Source organism: Corapipo altera, unplaced genomic scaffold (genome assembly GCF_003945725.1).
Source record: "Corapipo altera isolate COAL_440 unplaced genomic scaffold, ASM394572v1 90, whole genome shotgun sequence".
In the NCBI taxonomy this organism is placed as follows: domain Eukaryota; kingdom Metazoa; phylum Chordata; class Aves; order Passeriformes; family Pipridae; genus Corapipo; species Corapipo altera.
This window is the reverse complement of record NW_020884990.1, coordinates 152,545-172,494: the sequence shown is the minus strand read 5'-3', so window position 1 is coordinate 172,494 and position 19,950 is coordinate 152,545.

Sequence of the window (19,950 nt, the reverse complement as noted above, 5' to 3'; positions counted from 1 at the left end):
TCTAAATCTACTCTCTGACAGTTTGTGTCTGTTCTGCCTTGTCCTGTCACTACCTGCCCTTGTCCACCCTTGTCCACAGACTCCCAGAATCCTTGAGTTTGGAAAATCCCTCCCAGCCCCTAGATCCCCCCTGTGCCCGATGCCCACCTTGTCCCCAGCCCAGAGCACTGAGTGCCATGGCCAGGCCTTCCTGGGACACCTCCAGGGCTGGGCACTCCAAACCTCCCTGGGCAGCCCCTGCCAAGGCCTGACCACCCTTTCCAGGAGGAAATTCCTCCTCCTGTCCAACCTGAGCCTCCCCTGGCACAGCTGGAGGCCGTTCCCTCTCCTCCTGTCTCTTGTTCCCTGGGAGCAGAGCCCGAACCCCCCCAGCTCCCCCCTCCTGTCAGGGGGTTGTGAGAGCCAGAAGGTCCCCCCTGAGCCTCCTTTTCTCCAGGCTGAGCCCCTCCAGCTCCCTCAGCTGCTCCTGCTGCTCCAGCCCCTTCCCAGTTTCACTCCCTTCCCTTCCCAACCCCTCTGTCTCTTGCTGAGGAGTGGGATGTGATGAGCAGGATTGGGGCTGGGAAGGCACACAGGCACTGGGATGAGGGAGGTGGACGGAGTAGGAAATGGCAGCAAATTTGAACAAATAGGTCAGAAATTGGCCAACCTTGGGGCTTTTGCGTATTTTGTGAACTTCTCCAGTGAAATCCACCTGGATTGTCTCCTTTGGCTCCCAGAGACAACCCCAGCAGGAGCAGGAGTGACCTGCAGCTGGAGGCAGGGACAGTGTGTGATGGGCTCAGCTCACTCCTGGCTGGGAACACCTTTGGCACTGCACAGACAGGTTCCAAGTGTCCTTATTTACAGTCCTCCACTTCTCCCCCTCCAGTTCTTGGCTCCAGCTTCAGCACACACCTCCAACGATTTTGTCACCTGCCAGCCAGGAGCCATCCTGCCCTAAAACTCCCCTCTTAATGAGCAATCAGGCCCAGCGGGTCACAGTGCTGCCTCCTCTGTGGGGCAAGCGAGGGCACCTCTGCCCTCAGCAGGCACAGCCACCGTGCCAGCAGAGACTGGCACTCATGGAAGGGGAAGAGCTGGCACAGATTCACAATATAGAGGTTTTGTATTTTTTATTCCTTCAGAAGACAGGGAGAAACCTGCAGAAAGCAACAGCAGACATTTTGTTTCAGGGCCTTTCCCACCGCTCTGTATTTTCTCAAGCCTTTCCCATCCCTCTGTATTCTCCCAAGCCCTTCCCATCTCTCTTCTCAGTATAAGTAAGAAGGCTACAAAACCTGAATAAAACACACACAGTTGATACTATTATTATTATTATCATCCTTGCACTGTAAAAAGGCTTTGCTCACCAGGGATGTCTTTTCTATTTGTTTTGCTTCCCTCTTCCACTTAAATCTTCTCTCTTCATCTGCATTTCTCAGAACAGCACCTGGATTGCTTTTATCACTGTTATTTTCATCCAAACTCTTACTTTTTTTTGTTTTTCTTGTTAATTATAATGTGATTTGGCTGAATTAGAATAAAATAACACTGGGGCAACCATTGCAGGCAAAGGTCCCTCTGGATATCTCAGCAATGTTTTTCTTATATTCTGCAATTATTGTCTCACTGTTTTGTTTCATCAGAGCTCAAAATGTGATATAAAACCTTTAGACAACCATGTAAACTCTAAGCCCTTTGCTCATCTAACTTCCTCCATTCCTGTACCAAATCTCTCCTGAAATCCTGCCCATAAAACTACTAAGTTGTCCCAGGAAAATCTCAGTATTCAGTCTCCCAAAACCTCTTGACTGTGATCTTGCTCCTGGTTTCCTGCTGTGCAAATGTGCAGAGCCCCCACTCCTCACCCTTCTCACCTCTCCTGGCCCTTCCAATCTCTCCTGGTCCTTCCCATCTCTCCTGGTCCTTCCTATCTCTCCTGGATCTTCCCACCTCTCCTTGCCCAGACTCCTAAATCTGCCAGAACATCCCTGCACAAGACGGGGAAAATCAACAAAAATTCACTGTAAGACTTTGGCCTGATATTCCCTCCCTGCACTTCCATGGACTTCCATGGACAAACCAGTAGAAGGTTTGATATCAGCTGGCATTTAATGGGTCTTTGTTAGAAATGGCATGGAATTAATTTGCAATTATGGCCATTTATGAGAAGCACAAAGCTAAGAAATTCAGGGTCTTTGGCACAAATCAGAAAACTGGAGTTTTTAGCCAACCTGATCCTAAATTTCTGCTAAATTTGGGACTTCGAGCAACCTGGGCTAGTGGAAGGTGTCTCTGCTCATGGCAGGGAAGTGGAATGAGATGAGCTTTAAGATGTTTTCCAACCCAAGCCATGATTTTATAGTCCTTGCCAAGCAGAGAGCTGAGTGCACCCACTGACAGTGACACTTCTTCCCACAAATCCTGTGCCCCAAACCTGTGACTCCGAGCCTCCTCCCATAACTGAGAGCCAAATTGTAACAGAGAACCACTGTTAATATACAGGCAGCACTGGATTTGATGGCAGCTTCTCTGATCACACCAAATATATCAGTTTTTTAATCCCCCAGGAGTCTGTGCTGCACATGGAAAGCACTCACTGCCTGCAGGTAAAACCTCACTCTGGAGTTCTTCCCTCCTGCCCAGGGATTTCCTCACCTCTCTGTTTTACTCACCTGCCTCCACAGGTGAGATTGAGATCCTGATTTAAATGACATATTCTCCAGCAGTTGGGTTTGCTGCTCTTCTCACATTTTTGGACATTTTTTCAAGGCTAACAAAAGTAATAAGCATCAAGGCCTTGCTTTCACTGCCTGGAGCAAACTGTTGTCCTGGTGTGGCCCTAAAGTTTTTAGACTAAGGATCAGAACTTGTTCAGGCACTTGGAGACATGGGTTTGGCCTGAGAAAGTTCAGGTCAAGGCACTATTAGGGCCTGAAGTTGTAAGATTTTGGTCTCAGCCAGAAGCTCGTGAAACACAGAAGTAACAAGACTATCTAATTAACCTGCAATCTCCCACTGGCACCAAATTAAAGGTCTTTTGCCAAAATAATTAGTAATTTGCAAGCTCTGTTCAGCAGGAGAGGGACAGACCCCAGCTCAAAGGTGCCCTTTGCAGGAAATGACAGCCTGGGATGGGGAGGAGGGAGCCACTCCAAAATCCATCCAAGCGAGAGGAGCAATTGGAATATGTCATGTTAACCCTCACTCTCAGCTCACAGAACGTGCTGGAGGATGAAGATGCTGCACTGCCTCCCTGCTGCCCTCAAACCTGCCATACAGCTTGATTTTCCCTGCCTTTAAAACACACATTTGGACCCTGTGCAGGGAGGAAAGGAAGCAGAGCCTTTGCCATCTTCCTTCACTGCGTCATACCCTGAACAAGGAAAAGCAATTATGAGTTGTATATAGAATTTATCATTGAATCACAGACTGGTTTGGGTTTGAAGGGACCTTAAAGCCCATCTCATTCCATGGCCAGGAACACCTTCCACTAGCCCAGGTTGCTCAGAGTCAAATATTGCACTTGGGGAGATTTCAGGAGGTATATTTTTATATATTAAGAGATGTACTGTTAAACAATTAAGATGCCAGATAACAGCACACTTTAGGCATTTGAAAAATCTTTATTTTATCATGTTGCCAGGTAAAGGAAAGGTAAAATTTCTTCACTGAAAGGGAGGTTAAACTCTGGAGTGCCCATCCCTGGAGGGATTTTAAAGCCCCAAGGACGTGGCACTTGGGGACATGGGTCAGTGCTGGCCTTGGCAGTGCTGGGGGAAGGGTTGGACTGGACGATCTCACAGGGCTTTTCCAACCTAAATGCTTCAGTGATCCTATATTCTAATATTCTATTGACACAGCACTGCAGGAGGCACTTTGGTGAGCAAAAAAATACCATCTCCTGCAGGTTTATTCTGCCCTGTGTTCTGTGGCAGAGCACATGCTGTCCTCCCAAGTAAAGGGGATTGTCCCATCCTCATAATTCAAGGGAATTACACCACAGTTATCCCAGCAGCTCTACCACTGGGTAACCCCCCAGAAACAGCAGCAACAGCACAGAATTTCACTTCAAATGACATGTTTGGAGATTACCAAAGCAGAAAGTTTGACAAATGCAAGCTGCGGGTTTCTTATTTTTGCAGGAAAATGTAACATTTCCTTTTATCTCCCTTAAAAAATGAAACCCAATTCAAAGTGCTGGCACCCTCTGTGGAATGAAAAAGCTTTTCTAGGGGAATCTTTCTAAATTTAGGGAGCAAAAAGGCTCATGAGGACTCAAGGCAGAACAAAGAGGAGACTTCTGTGATGATCTCTTGCAATGTGCACTGGTCCCATAGCTTGTACTGGGCAGATTCTTTAACAGAGGAAAAGCAAATAATGGATAATACACAGAGTTTTTCTATTCCAATTCTTGAGTGTTTTGTGCCATAGTAAGGAAAAATCCAGTCTTCAAAGTCAGCACACGTGGATAAAAGGAAAGAATACATAAACTCCTGCAATGTGAGCACAGCTGAGACAGGGAAGAGAAAGAAACATCAAAAAGTGGCAAATCTGGAAATCATTGTGATGAACTTGCCCAGAGTATGTTGAAGTCATATCCAAGATAAATGAGCCTGTATGAAACCTGTAGTTTCTTGAAGCACTTTGTCAAGACAAGGAGGGATGAGGCTGAGCTGCCAAAAGACAGTATTTGTCCTGTACCTTTCCACAGACCAGGAGTTTCCAGTTAAGTGGAGCTAAAGATAATTGAATTAGAAACCTCTAGAAGTGACATATCTGTGATTTGGTGGGGAAAAAACAGGCTGAGCTAAAGATAATTCACAGAGACTTTCTCCCCCTCTAGCTTCACTTTGGTCATATGGAGAATTTGGACTAGCAAGCCCATTTCCCTGCTCCTGACAGGAGTATTTTCACATGTAGCTGGCAGCAGAGTGGAGCCTGTGTCCCCATGTGACTTCAGGACACCGTCCCTGCCAGGTCAGGTTGGATCTCCACAGTGATGTGTTGACAACTGCTGGGCCCACAGGTGGATCAGAACTGGGATATCTACATATCCACTCATCTCTGACACCTCGGGGACACACAGAGATGCCTGCTAATAACTGATTTAAATTTTGGGGTTTTGTCTAAAATAAATTTGCAACTTGGTTGGATTCTTTTTTTTTCCTGGATTTCTTTCGTATTGAGAAATTGAAGTCAATTCAAATCAGCTTCTATCTCAGTAGGCAGCTCATTTTTCTTAAGGATCAGGGCCTAACTCAGGTTGGAAAGCATCTCAGGAGGTTTCTGGTCCAGGATGGTGCTGCTCCTTCTGCTGCCCCCAGGCCTCAGGGATGTGCCCCCAGGCAGGTCTGGCCTAGGGCAGGGCTTGGCACCTGTGGGCACTTCTGTTCCCCAACTCTAAGGACTCAGGAGGGTCTCCCTAGAATTTGGGTTGAACCCCAAATTCCTGCAGGCACAGCCTTCAACTCCTTACCTCGCATGACTTGTGTAAAGAGGTTTATCCTCCACCCCAGTGCACCCACCTGGGTGTAACAACACTCTCAGGAGAACATCTGCACCAGATTTACCCCCAAAAAAAAACCTGAACTCAACATTCACGTTCTTCATAAGCAGAGAAATTAAATCCCTTGGTGGTTCTGAGGCGTTTCCAGGCCAGTCCAGGTCTGTCACACAGAGCTTTCATCTTCCAAAGCTGTATTTAGGCTGTTTTGATCCTGAAAGCACCAGTGGAGTGGGAGCCAACACAGATCCAACTAAGTCCAGCTTCACCATGGAGCAGATACAGCTCCAGTCTGGAGCAGTGATGTACTGGACCAGTTTTCCCACTTATTAGTGATGTAATTATCCAGTTATCCACCCACTCAGCTTTGTGTCCATCACAGAACCAGTGCAAGGTTTCAGCCATGAGGCAGAAAACTCCCTTTCCAAACCTTCATTTGAAAAAACTACTGCTGATTTCTTTTTATATGGACACTTTGTCAGAAAAAAAAAAAATAAAAGCTTGGATTTTAATTCAATTCAGCTTCCTTAGAAAACATCATTCACCTGTAACACAGCTATCAAAAAATCTGTTTAGTTTCAGGCAGAATAAAAGAAGAAAATCTAGGTTTGCTAGATTTGATGAGAAATTACTTTGTCAGGCATTTTTATACATTAATGTTCTCTCCAAATTTCCTCCTTCCTTTAAGATGGTCTGAGGGTGATTCTACATCACCAGCTGTCATCCACTAAAGAGAGGATCCAACAAGACCCAAAATACCTTGTTTTTAATGGGAAAAGACAAATATTATGTGCTATGAACATGCTATATATGGCAATAGGAGTTATATTTATTCATTCCACCAACTGAACATGGGGACATGAAATTAGTACAAGAGACAAAAAAGGGATGCTTTTATGCATATGTTATGAAATTTATGGATGCACCTTTGCTCACATTGTTCCAAAGGGAACATTTTTCACAGTAGGCATCAGTTGCTTAATTAGCACAGAATAATTAAAGCTCACTGTAGGGAAAATTCCATAACCCCACAGCAATTATATGGGGAGAGTTCTTGGCTGCTGCATCCACAGTGCAAAAATAACTTTTAGGTAGGTTACCAAAAAACAGCAGCTATTCAAAAGTGCCTTGTAACAGAAGGACTCCTCAAGCAACTAAGAAAATTAAACCAGGAAAAAAGACTCTATTAGCCACCAGTAAGGTCCAATCAAGCAGAGTATTAACTATTTTCACTTCATTTTTCAGACTCGGTTCTTTTTATTGATTTATGTAGATTTCTGAACCCTGAGAAATACATTTAGTATAATTAGACAGCAATAGCAACTTCGGAGTTCATTAATAATCATGAAATAGTTCATTCACCACCAATCAGAACTCATTTACAGTGTACTGGTTTTTTTAGGGTTCACAAACACACATCAATCAATGTTTAGCCGCTCTGAGACTTTAAAAAAAACAACTTAATGTCCTTGTTTCTCCAGAAAAAGTCAAAATTCTCCATATGAAGATGCTTTTACCAGCAGAAGGGTGCATGGCTCTCAACAGAAAGTGTCTGTCACCATCAATGGCAGATTTTAATGAGACTGTTCGAGGTGAAATTTTATTGATTTTATTTTGCATTTCCCAATTGGTTTTGGTACCAATATTATGATATAAGTTTTCTTCTTCCTTTTGTTTCGTGCTCAGTGTTTCTCTCCCTCTGCCTTGTGCTGCATCAAACCTCTATTTTCCTGTGAATCCTTTCCCTTTTCCCCACTGGAAAGTTTGTTCTTTTTTGGGGAACAAATAAATGTTTGATGAAGATCCTGATTCCAGGAGGTGGTTTTAGGAGCACTGGAAAGGAGAGGAAACCAGAACAGGAAGGAAAACCAGGAGTTCAACAAAACTCACGTCTGTGTGCTGCAGTCGTGAGAACCACACATCCACATGTGTGTTTATTCTGCTTCAATATATCAGCAGGAGGGGACAAGAGACAGAGGTGAGGGCTGTAGAAAACAGCTAATAGAGCATTAAACTCATTTCTCACCAAAGTGGGTCTCTAAAGAGCCCCCACCTCAACCATGAAGTGCTGCTTTGTCCACTTTGCTTATCCCTTCAAGACATCCTTCTCAAAAAAGGCCATAAAAGCCTCACTCCACCCTCCTGTCCTAAATATTGAGTCAAATCTTAGTCACCTGCCTTTGAATCAGCTCCTTTCCTCTAAGTCCTTTATCTGCATTTTCATGAATGGGTGCAGGATGAAACCAGCAAGAGAAATGTCCCAAAATCACATTAAAAATCTCATTTCTGTCACTTATTAATGGCCACAACATCACACTCCTCTCATACTGCAGTGAATTAATAACTAAACAGGTACCACGCTGGGAACATTCTACCTGCTGCAAAAATAACCCCGAGAACCTGCTTTATTAACTTCTGCCAAGCTTTCAGGGGATTCCAAGGGAAAACAAATCCCCTTTTCGGGCCATTTAAGCCAGTTTATAACAGCCCAAATTACATCCATCCCCCATAAACAGATTTGTGCAGGTGTAAGTGAAGTAGAGCCTGAATTACTGTGACATTCTCAAATTCAATTAAAGGACTGAAAAAAATTCTTTAATATGAATGCTGTGGCTGGGTCCATTACACTACACTGTGTTTGTTGATGTGTGTAGAAGATTGCTGGGATACATAATCCACAGGCAGTGATGGATTAGAGGCACAGCCTCTTTTTCCACAGATCTGGATTCATTACTGACATAGAATTACTCTTGTTTATACCACAGTTCTTGACACCCAGGCAACACTTTAATTCTGAATATGTTCTCTTTTTTTGAAGCTCCTCAAGATGACTTTACTGTACCTCTTATTAAGCACTGGAGTAATGACTTGGGAGACACAGCATAGGCAGTGACAGAGAGATTTGCAGACACACTAAAAAAGAGAAGCAAGAGCAGAGTTCAGTCAAGGAAAATGCCAAGGTGATATAGTGGGAAGATAAAGAGAAGTTCTGATAGGGCAGGAAAGTTAAAGCCATTGGAATAAATCTTCTGCTCTGGGGTAATGTCCCAAAGCAGGAGTTTACCTGATAGGTAAGTATGATCTCTGTCCCTGAATATGTCATCAACTTCATGCCCCAGCACACCCCCATCTGGGGGTTATTTAGCATCACACCCAGCATTTTTAAGTGAGAAGATATATGATCCTTTGGTCAGCTCTGCTTATTCACTGCCTGGCCTTCCTGAACCTGCACCAAAGTCCTTTTTTCAGGCCATAGGAGCACAGGGAAAGTCATTGCTAGTGACTGGCAAAATTTAATTTGATACTCTTCCTATTCCTGCAGCCACTAAAGACAAGTCATCCAAAGAAAGTTCTGGCTGCCCCATCCCTGGAAATATCCAAGGCCAGGTTGGACAGGGCTTAGAGCAACCTGGGATAGAGGAAGGCAGCCCTGCCCATGGAAAAGGGCTTGGAACTAGATGATCTTTATGGTCCCTTCCAACCCAAACCATTCCATGATTCTGTGATCCTACCAACTCTCAAAGAGTGGACAGCTCTGGTCTTGCCCCAGGAAGTCACCCATCAGATCAAACCCACCAAGCTCCCAGGAGTGTGGTGACACACACATGATCCACCTGGGAAACATTCTGAGAAGCTTTGTAGAGGTAAATCTCTAAAAATCACGCAAATTCTCATCCTGTCAATGGAATGTTCCCAACTAACCTTTCTGCCTCGAAAATGCAAGTCATTTTTGGCTCTGAAAGGAGGAGGTAGTTGCTATAAATGAGGGTGCTATTTTTCCTATCTTTATCAAATAAATCTGTCTAAAAGACCAGGATAAATCTGTCCTGAAAGAGTGAATTTCAAGACCTGGAGCTCAGCACTCTGCTGTAAAAGAATCCCAGAATCCCAGGATGGGTCAGGCTGGAAGGGCCCACAGGGGCTCATCTGGTCCCACCTCCCTGCTCCAGCAGGGCCATCTCAGATCACACGGCACAAACTTTGGTTTGCCTATAACAGAGCTTACAAAAAACACTTCCAGAAGTGGTTCCCAACATATTGTCCCCGCTTGAGGCCACTCTGCTTTTTCCACCTGTTTCTTCCAAAGAAACAGGTATCAGCTTTGAGAGAGGGTCTGCAAAGAGACCCTTTTCTCTTCCTGTGGCTCACCACAACTTTAAGCTTGAAGATGTCCCACCATGATGCCCATGAGGGCTTTCCCAGAAATACCTGGATAACTGGCAATGGTTAGAATTGTACCACACGACCAAGATTGCTGGGGGGGGGATTAATTTTAACATTTTAATGACTTGCCTCAAGTGCCCCATGTCCTTGCCAAGTTGAACCACACCCACCCAGCCCAAAAGGGGGACCTTGAACCCCCTCATCAGATGCTGACTGAGGAATCCAGTCCCTAGATCCCATCCCAAGGGGATCCAGTACAACTCAGAGGAGGTGACTAAGCTCTGCTATCAGGTCTCTGTGTAATTCCAACAATCCAGCAGCTCAATTAACTCCAACAGATATCATCCATATGCTTAAATGCTTCCCAGGATTGCAGTGCCAGCCATCAGCAGCAATATCATTTACTGGCTGAAATAGAGTTTTACAATTTAAACATTGTCAGCTGGAAAAGCTCAGCTTAGTTTGGAGCAGGAGAAACGTGGGCAAGGTGCTCCAGAGAAATATTCCTCCCTGGGTATTTTATATGGCATTATTTAAAAGAAAAAACTTACATATAAAACAACAACAATAACAACAAAAAGCCCCTGGCTGTCCCTTCCTGAACCAGTTGGATGGTTAATTAAGTTTCTATCAAGTAAATAAGCATTCCACAAGGAATACTTAGTGGTAGGTAAACTCTCCTTGCCACTCCTCCCAGCCAAATTTGTGTCAAAGTGGAAGAATGAGAAAAAATTATCTCTTGACTTCTAAACTGTGAGCAAAACTTAATGGGTTTTTTTTAAGTTATTTGCATTAAATAGGAGCCTCAACAAACTGACAAGGGATAAGCAGGGGAAGGGTGGAGTTTGGTGTTCAGTTTTTAAAATGAAAGGCTATTTAATTCTGAAATACAAAAGAGTAAGCTGTGGTTGTTAGTTCTTAAATACCACTTCATCTAAAAACATATATAAATTGAGAAACAGCTGGTTAAAGAGATAAATAACTGCAGAAAAAAAAAAATCAAAACATTTTGAACTGCCCCAAAATGTAACATTGTTTACTTCATTTCACTGGGAACAACAACAACAACTAACAAAAAATCAAGATTTTACCTGCTGAATTTCCATGTTGCAGGAGAATCACAAATTTCGGCTCCAGGGCTAATCCTTTATGTCTTATATGCTTAAGAGGAGTAAAGTTTCACACTCTCTGTTAGCATAAAATAAATCCCTTTATAAACCAGTCGGGCCACAAAGAACAAGTACTGTCAACTCACATAATTTTCTGTACTACAAAAGTTTTCTGGTTTTCCTCTAGAGGATATTTTTCGGGACTTTCTTCCAACACAAAACCTAAAAGCCCTGACAGTAACAGGGAAAATGGCTTTACCTTTAATATGTGACCCCTGTGATATTAAATATACATACACGTATGGTTTGCAGTATTTATTTGGTGTAGATAATAAGAACTAAATACATTCATGATTTTGCTGCCTTTCTTTATGTCCTGTTTGACAGGAAACAGCACTAAAAACCATGGTAAAACCCAAGTGAAACATTTACCATCAGATCTGACCTCTAAGAATTGCACTTGCACCTCAGCAGAACTCAGGGGACACCTTGAAACGTCCCTGTTATCAAACAAAGGTTGTTGGAAACGTCCCCATCCAAAATATGCTCAGGGCTGTTAATTGTGCAGCAGGAATTCAATCTCAGCAACGCATCTCCATCGAACACAAAGCCCAGATGTTGCATCACCAAAACCAGTTTCCCCCATTGCTGGGTGGGAGAACCACCCCAAACCTGAAAAATGCCTTTTTATGATGAATTTACCGAGGCGAGAGAGCTCCCAGTTAAGGAAGAAGGATTCTGGAGAGCAAAGGGGCTGGAAGAGGAAAGCACAGGACTCTGTAAAGATGGTAAAACACAAGGAAGGAGCACTTAGACTTCACTGACATCCCAAGGAATTTAAGCAGGAGTTTGAAATTAAACTGGCCCATGAACAAACTTCCTGAATCAGGACAGAAAATCAGACTCTATATGGTTAACAACCAATTCGGTTTAAACACTTCTAAAATGATGAAGTTATGGAGGATCCAAAGGTTCTTGGTCATCTCCAGTGGACTTCCCTGCATGTCAGTGGCCACCTGTACAGGAGAGAGAGCTGGAAACCAGCAGCTGGAGGTTGTGGTGCACAAATGAAAGTCACTGGTTGGTTGCAAGGGGGGATTTATATAATAAAATGGAAACTATCAAACTGGAAGGTGACTAGTCCAAAAAAACCCCATAAAGAACAGCTGGGGACCTCAGGGCTGGGGAGCCAAGCACAGGGAGGACATGGAGCTGCTGGAGAGAGTCCAAAGGAGGCCCCAAGATGAGTAGAGGATGGAGCAGCTCTGCTGGGAGGAAAGGGGAGAGAGTTGGGATTGTTCAGCCTGGAGAGGAGAAGCTTTGGGGTGACCTGATTGTGGCCTTGCAGGGCCTGAAGGAGCTACAGGAAAGATGGAGAGAGACTATGGACAAGGGATGGAGGGACAGGACAAGGGAGTTAGATGGGATATTGGGAAGGAATTGTTGACTGGGAGGGTGGGGAGGCCCTGGCACAGGTTGCCCAGAGAAGCTGTGGCTGCCCCTGGATCCCTGGAAGTGCCCAAGGCCAGGTTGGACGGGGCTTGGAGCAACCTGGGCTAGTGGAAGGTGTCCCTGACATGGCAGAGGTGAGACTGAATGGGCTTTAAGGTCCCTTCCAGCCCAGGTCATTCCATGATTCTCTGTGACAGTCATGGTCTTGTGGAGACTGGTGATGTTTGGCTAAAACAAAGACAAGATGAATGAGGAAATCTCTGATTGGGCAATCCATGGGGCCAGACTGGAGATCCCCAATTTATGCACAAGCTGTGTCAGATCAGTCCTGGGAAAGTTCTGAAGGTGTTGAAGGGACCAGTTAGTGACTCCAGCTGCCAATCCAGGGATAAAACAAGGACAGTTGTTGCACTCTGTGACCAAACAACATGTGTGGCCCATGGCTTGGATTTCTAAGAGAGTGTCCAAATCCAGTGGTGGTTCCACACCATCATCAGGGGGCGTGTCTTCTGTGGCCAAACCTTGACCAAGAATGGCTTGGCTTGAAAAATGTGGAGTAATCTCATTGCACTGGTCCTGCTCTGAGAATGAAGAGAGCAAGAAAAGGGAAAAGAGAGTTCAAGAAAAGAGGAAAGAGGATTAAAGAAAAGGGGAAAGAGAAAAGTGAAGCAAGAGCTCCCTGTAGCTCAAGAGCAGTCAAATCCTTTGATTATTTCACTTAACATTTTATTCTCCATGTTGGATCCTGTAAATGAACTGACACAGCACTTGAATTATCACTTATTTCTTTTATAAAACACAACTGAGTTTGTTTTGCCTCTTTCTTGGACTTTCTGGCAAATGTGGCCTGAAGTTCTAAAGCCCAGAAGTGACAGGAAATAATCGCACCAACTTTCTGCGGCTGCGTGGCTTTCTAATTGCAGCTTTTTCATTCTCAAATCAGAGCAAAACAGAGCAAGTGATGACTGCAGTTGGATGAACCCTGCAATCATTACCCTTGTTATAATGATATATTTCAATAACAGCCACAATTCCTGATGCCCATGGATGGCTTTATAATGACCATGGATTACGCTGAGAAAATGCTAATCCTGGTTTTATTCTTAATGGAGTGTGAAAGGGACTAATTGTCATTTGAAATGTCATTTCCATCCCTCCAAATGCACGTGTGCTTCACAATAATAGTTAAAGGATCCCACATCAGATCATATGAATTAATATCATGTTATTACTTAAAGGGTTTGAGTGACAAGAAAGGGGGGATTTCTTGCTTCCAGCAAAATGGAGCAGAGACCTCTCCAGAAAACCTCCTGTTGTCCTTTCCAAAAGCAAATTTCATCACAGGTACCACGTGAAAGAGCCTTCACAGCCCTTCGAATATTTGGTATCTGCACAATTAAACTAATCAATTGCAGAGCAATTAAGTCAAATCTTAATGAACTGGAAAAATGATACTTCAATTTGCTGTCTCAAATCCCCAAATTAGCATAATAAACACGACATACTCCTAATCTGTGAAAAAAACTGTTTTCCCCTCGTTCTTGTGTATTAAAGGCGTTCCTTGCAGGCAATTTGTAAGCCATCAGCTAGTTTTAAATAATTTAATAAAAACAATGCAAACATGTTGTGCAAACCCCACAACATCATGTTATTTTTGCTGAAAATAGAATTTCTTTCAATTCTTTTGTGGTTATAAAATTTCCATTTCATTTCACACGTATCCAGTGAACATTTCCCAGTGGGTGGGGACCTGCTGGGAGAGGAGGAGTATTCTCCAGAAATCCAGTTGACTGAAGGAGGTCAGAATTGACTTTTACTCCACTTTGCCTCAGTTTTTAATGCATTGGAGAGGGATTGGATTGTGATCAGTGATAACCTGATCACAATCAATTGATGTTATCCTCCATGTCTATCAGTAGCCAAGATCCAGGTCTCCTCCTGTGTGGCCCTACTGGCATTCAAGTCTCAGCCTCCAAAGGGCTGCAAAAAAGGATGGGAATTGCTTTTTCACCCTGATTTTATTGATCACAAATTGTGACGTATCCATTAAATGTTATTCAGGAAGGTAAAAATTCAGATTCTCTCCCTCTGCTTTCATAAGATCCTCCCCAGTGTCCAGTTCTGGTGTCCCCAACATAAGGAGAACATGGAACTGTTGGAGAAAGTCCAGAGGAGGCCACAAAGTTTATAAAAGGCACTGGAGCACCTCCCCTATGGAGACAGGCTGGGAGAGCTGGGAATGTTCAGCCTGGAGAGGAGAAGGTTGTGTGGAGAACTCACAGCACCTTCCAGGGGCTGAAGGGGCTCCAGGGAACTGGAGAGGGGCTGTTCAGCAGGAACTGGAGTGACAGGACAAGGGGGGATGGGTGCAAACCAAAAGAGGGGAAATAAAGATCAGATATTGGGAAGAAATCCTTCCCTGTCAGGGTGGTGAGGCCCTGGCATAGGGAGAAATTCTCTCTCACGTTTACTCAAAGAGATGAACTTGTAGAGACTCTCAAGAAAGACAGAGAGGGACTTACAAGAGCATGGACAAGGGGGAGAGGATTCAAACCGCCAGAGGGCAGGGTTGGATGGGATATTAGGAAGGAATTGTTAACTGTGAGGGTGGGGAGGCCCTGGCACAGGTTACCCAGAGAAGCTGTGGCTGCCCCTGGATCCCTGGAAGTGTCCAAGGCCAGGTTGGACGGGGCTTGGAGCAACCTGGGCTAGTGGCAGGTGTCCCTGCCCATGGCAGGGGGTGGCACTGGATGGGTTTTAATGTCCCTTCCCACCCAAACCATCCTGGGATTGTATAAGAGAGGTCAAGGGTATCGTGAGAATCTGAGTCCTGCTGCCCTGCCTGGAATTGGGAAAACATGGAAAGCAAAATTTTACCCAGAGCAAAATTGCTGCCCCGAATCAAGGGTAAAAAGACAGCTAAAAAACAAAAAACTAAAATATCTCAGTCACGGGAAGGTGTTGCCTCATGGAAGTGAGGTGGGGAAGGATCCTGAACCAGTTTGTTGGGACAGATTCATAAAGGATCATCCTGCTGTCCACGGGCATGTGGAACTCTGAACATTGCCATGAGTCCTCAGCAATAAACCTAATCTGTATTACACCAGTGCCCTACCTCATTTTAGCACTGCAAAATAGCCAAAGCTTTGGAGAATAGATCAGCCATCTGTGCCTGCAGGTGTTTACAATACAGAATAAATTAAGAAGTGACAAGGCATTGAGAAGGTTACAGTTGAATAATTACCATGGAAAAACTCAAAATCTTCTGCACCATTTCGACTGCTGAAGATGGAGTAGCTTTCTCTGTCTTTTTAAAATCAGTTCCCACTCCTGTTTAGTTTGCCCTTCTGTGTGAAGGACATCTTCCTTCTTCAAATACAGGACACTTGCAGAAATTAAGCTCTGTCAATACTTGTGCTAACAAGGGGGTTTTTTGACTTTTTTGATTTAATTGAGGCAAGAAATTCAGTGAGAGTGTTGAGCACAGAGTCCTGTGCTTGCCTATTTCCACCCACCATGAGAACATCTGATGGCTCTTGTTTTCTTTCTTAAAATCTCTCACTAAAACTTCACTTTGAAAATTAGAAGCCAGTTTTTAAAAAATCCCCAGGTCACTGAAACATCACTATTTTAACAGTGACACATGAGAAATTATTCAATTGATGAAGTGCTTCTGATTTTGAAAACAGGTAGGTTTCTAATATTTTGCTGAGGAGGGGAGGGAGGGAAGGAGAGGTTTGGGAAGGGAAGGTTTGGGAAGGGAAGGTGTGGGAAGGGAAGGTTTGGGAAGGGAAGGTTTGGGAAGGGAAGGTTTGGGAAGGTAAGGGAAGGTTTGGAAAGGTTTGGGAAGGGAAGGTTTGGGAAGGTTTGGGAAGGGAAGGGAAGGTTTGGGAAGGTTTGGAAAGGGAAGGGAAGGGAAACTGAAAAGAGTAAAAAACAGACTTAAAAAAATTTACTAATTTTTAGTAAAATTAATTTAATTTTACTATTTTTATCAGAAACTCTTACATAGCATCTGTGGCATTGTGCCCTCTGCTTAACCACAGCTGCAGTGGGTTTAAGGATCTCTGGAGGCAAAGCATGCACAAGACCAAAGAAATTAATAATTAAACATTGTGATCTCTTCCTCACATGACACAGGTGTTTTTTGGTATCCACAGAAGGCTGTGAACACATGTGGTCACAGAGAGCTCCAAAGCAAGTCCCTCTTTCAAGAGTTTCAGCCTAAAAAACAGAGCTAAATTCCCCTCTTGAACTGCCTGGAGAGAGGCAGGGCCCACTCCTCACCCCAGGCAGGGCAGCTGGCAGCCCTGATGGGCTGAGCACTAAGAAAAAGCACTTCCAGAGGCGTAGGAGAGGAGTTCCATCTCCTGCCAGATGCAGTGGGGCCCGGGGCATTGAGCACCACCTTCCACAGCATCACAGCATCCTGGAAAATGAGACTCCTTGGGGCAAAAAAAATTCAGAATTTTTTCTAGGAGGTAAATAAAAACCTCTTGAGCTTTTAATTTTATAAATCAGTGGTGTTGCAGTGAAGAGAATCCTGATATCTGTCACCTGCAGAGGAGAGAAAGGTCTGTAGGGTCCCATGTGCTTTGGTAGAGGCACAGCATCATCCCCTGGGCTTGAGAAGACACAGATTTTCCAATTCCTTATTCCTTTATCCCAGACTCATTATTGGTCAGATATGAACAAAAGGTAGATTTCTGTAGTACTTAAAATAAAAGAAATTAGTAGCATTCTGATAGGATAAGAATTGTGGTTCAATCAGAAGATTCAGCTGGATTGGTAACACAAGATGCACGAGCAGCAAACTGGGTTCCCTTCCCCTTCAGCTGGAAAACCAGGGAATTCAAATAGAATTAAATATATAGCAGTACAACAAATAAACCCAGCAAACCTGGACATGTGTTATCTCTGTAAAGCAGATGTTATTAATAAGTCATATATTGGCTGGGGCACAGAAGAACTAATAAATGATTTACAGCTGTAATTATTTTATGATATGGAATAAACTGTGCTGAGATGCAAATCTAGCAAACCCCCCCGAATATTCCTAATAAAGCAATTTAATCTTGACCTTGAGCAAGACTGATGGGAGGGTGGGCATACAAAGGGTTACTTTTTGGTGATTTAGCAGGCTGTTACCCAAAGAGGGAGCAGTCAGATACAGCAGAGGGTGCTGAATCCACTATCCCAGCAGACATGTGGCTTTGTATCCAGAGGTTCATCCAGTGGCAAGGCTGGGAGAGTGTTCCTAGATGGAACATGTGGGTACACTCAACATTATGATTTTTTTTTCTCTTAATTAGAGATATTGAAATATTTAGTTCAGTATTGCTGCTTTTGGAGGACAACTAAGATAGAGCAGAATCCAAAAAAACCCACATATATCAACCAAAAGGCTTCACCATCAATTTTGGGGGTTGGCATTTTGACACAAGGTTTAGCCAGCCTTGGAGAATTGAAATTTGAAACTATTTTTATGGTTGTACAGGACACTAAATATAGGATATTTTGGTAGGAACTGAAACTTTTGACAGAGGAGGGGTAATAAGAGCAAATAAATGGGGACAAAGTTTTCTTGGAGAGAAATGTAGAAACAACCATAACCAGAAAGCCAACAAACCACAGTATCATAAAACCCCAGGATGGTTTAGACTGGAAGGAAAATTAAAGCTCATCCAGATCCACCTCCTGCCATGGGCCAGGACACCTTCCACTAGCCCAGGCTGCTCCAAGCTGGCCTTGGACACTTCCAGGGATCCAGGGGCAGCCACAACTTCTCTGGGCATCAAACGTTATCTGCCATTATTGAACATGAAATTCTGACAATTAACATGTTATGAGAAAATGTTCATCATTGCAATGAAGATCTGCAGAGGCATTGTGGTGGTTTTTAAGCTGCTATTTCAGCAGTGTGAAAAAAAGCCCACCCCAACAAGGTGGGGAAATGGAAACGATCAATAATTTTTGGGAACAAACAAAGCAGAGGTTTCCTTCGTGGCTGCTGTGTCTCTGTGACTGGGAGGAATTTCTCTGCATGGGCAGCTTTTCTTCTCCTCTCTCACACACTGGGATTTCCCCCTCCCTCTTCATCATCACTTTGGCTTCTGTGACTCCTCTCACATCAATGGCAGCGTGAACTGATGTGCAGGTACCTCCTGAAATCCATGGCAGGGGTGTGAAGATGTGCTGAGGGACAGGGGATGGGGGCAGAGCTGGTGTTACCCCACCCAGCCTGAGCTGGGCCATCACACCAAGCAGATAAACAAGAAACAGCATTTTTGTGCTTCCTGCCACGTGGGGATTTGATATTGCAGCTGAAAACCTGGAGCTTAGTCAGGCTTTGTGTCTGGAAAATAACTGTAGTTTGCCTGTTTTCACTGGTTTTAACCAATGAAAATCTTAAATTGCAGGGTCACATGGATTCAGAGCTCGGAGGGCAGAGTGTTCCCTTTATTCTTGTCACATTCCAACACTCTCATTCAGGGAATGCTGTCCAGCAGGAATAAAGATATTGGAATTCTGCACTTAATCACTGAGCTCCTGAATCAAAAATTTGTTGATTTGGACTCCCAGGGTGGGCAGGGCACCAGAATGGAATGTTGAGGAGGCTGATGTGTGTCCTCTGATGTGCCATGGCCCAGGAATGGTCACACCAGGCTCATCACTCTGCTCCCTGAATGCAAAAGAGAAATCAAATATTATTTACCACTCTAACTACTCTAAATGCAAGAGAGAGTGGTTTGCTATGCACATAATTACTGTCTCGTGGCTCCAAGGCACTGTTTTTTCCCAGATAGGAGAGGAATAAAAGTGTATATTCTTGCAAGAGATCAAAACCAGAGAGGACAGAACTATGGCAGGCAAAGAAATGCACACAAATAATTGGACTGAGCAGAAATGGGATATCTCAGACAAACAGGTAGAGGAAGCACTTTGTGAAAAATAAATGAAACGGAGATACAAGAGAAACAAACCTAAATAAAAATAGATGGCATCAATCTCACAGGCTTAGGCTTACCTAAGCTTATATATATTGACTTTAATGGGACTGCTCTGACTGCTTTCTGCTTGTAAAACTGCAGGACTGGGACCTGTGTTTTCCAAATCATAACCTTGTAGGTCCACACTAAGATGTCCCCACAGGTACCAGATGATTTGGTTACCGGGTTTAGTGTCTCTCTGTAGTCTGGACAACTTTAGGCTGCTTTGAGACTGTTTGGAGCCCAGGAATTTCAGAAAAGTACAGATTGAAAATGAAGGCAGAGCTCCAAACTTTAAAAACTTCTGTGGAAGACAATATACAGCAAGAACTGTCAGAGCTTAGCAAGGAAATGTATGGCAACAATGAAAAGTTTGCTTTATGAAAAGAAAAAAATCCTTGATAATGTGGGCCTATTTATAAAACTTGATAAGGCAGAAAGATTAAAAAAAAAACTTCTTAAAACACTTTTGTAAAGGAAGCTCAGGTTTCTGCTTCCTTCTGCTGCTGGGAAAGATAAAAGTTTGTTAATGGTATCAGCCTCTACAGAGTTGGTCTTGGAGATTTTCTTTGGGTAAAAAGTGAAAGGCAAAAGGGATTGAAGTGATCTATAAAAGGGGAAGGGCTCATTCATTCTTCACACAAAACACTGCCAAAAGACCAGGATTCCTCCCCTTGTGCAGACCTGTGGTACCTGCTGGTCCTGCTTTGGGAAAACATTTATTGTGCCCTTTCTTTCCCAAACTTCT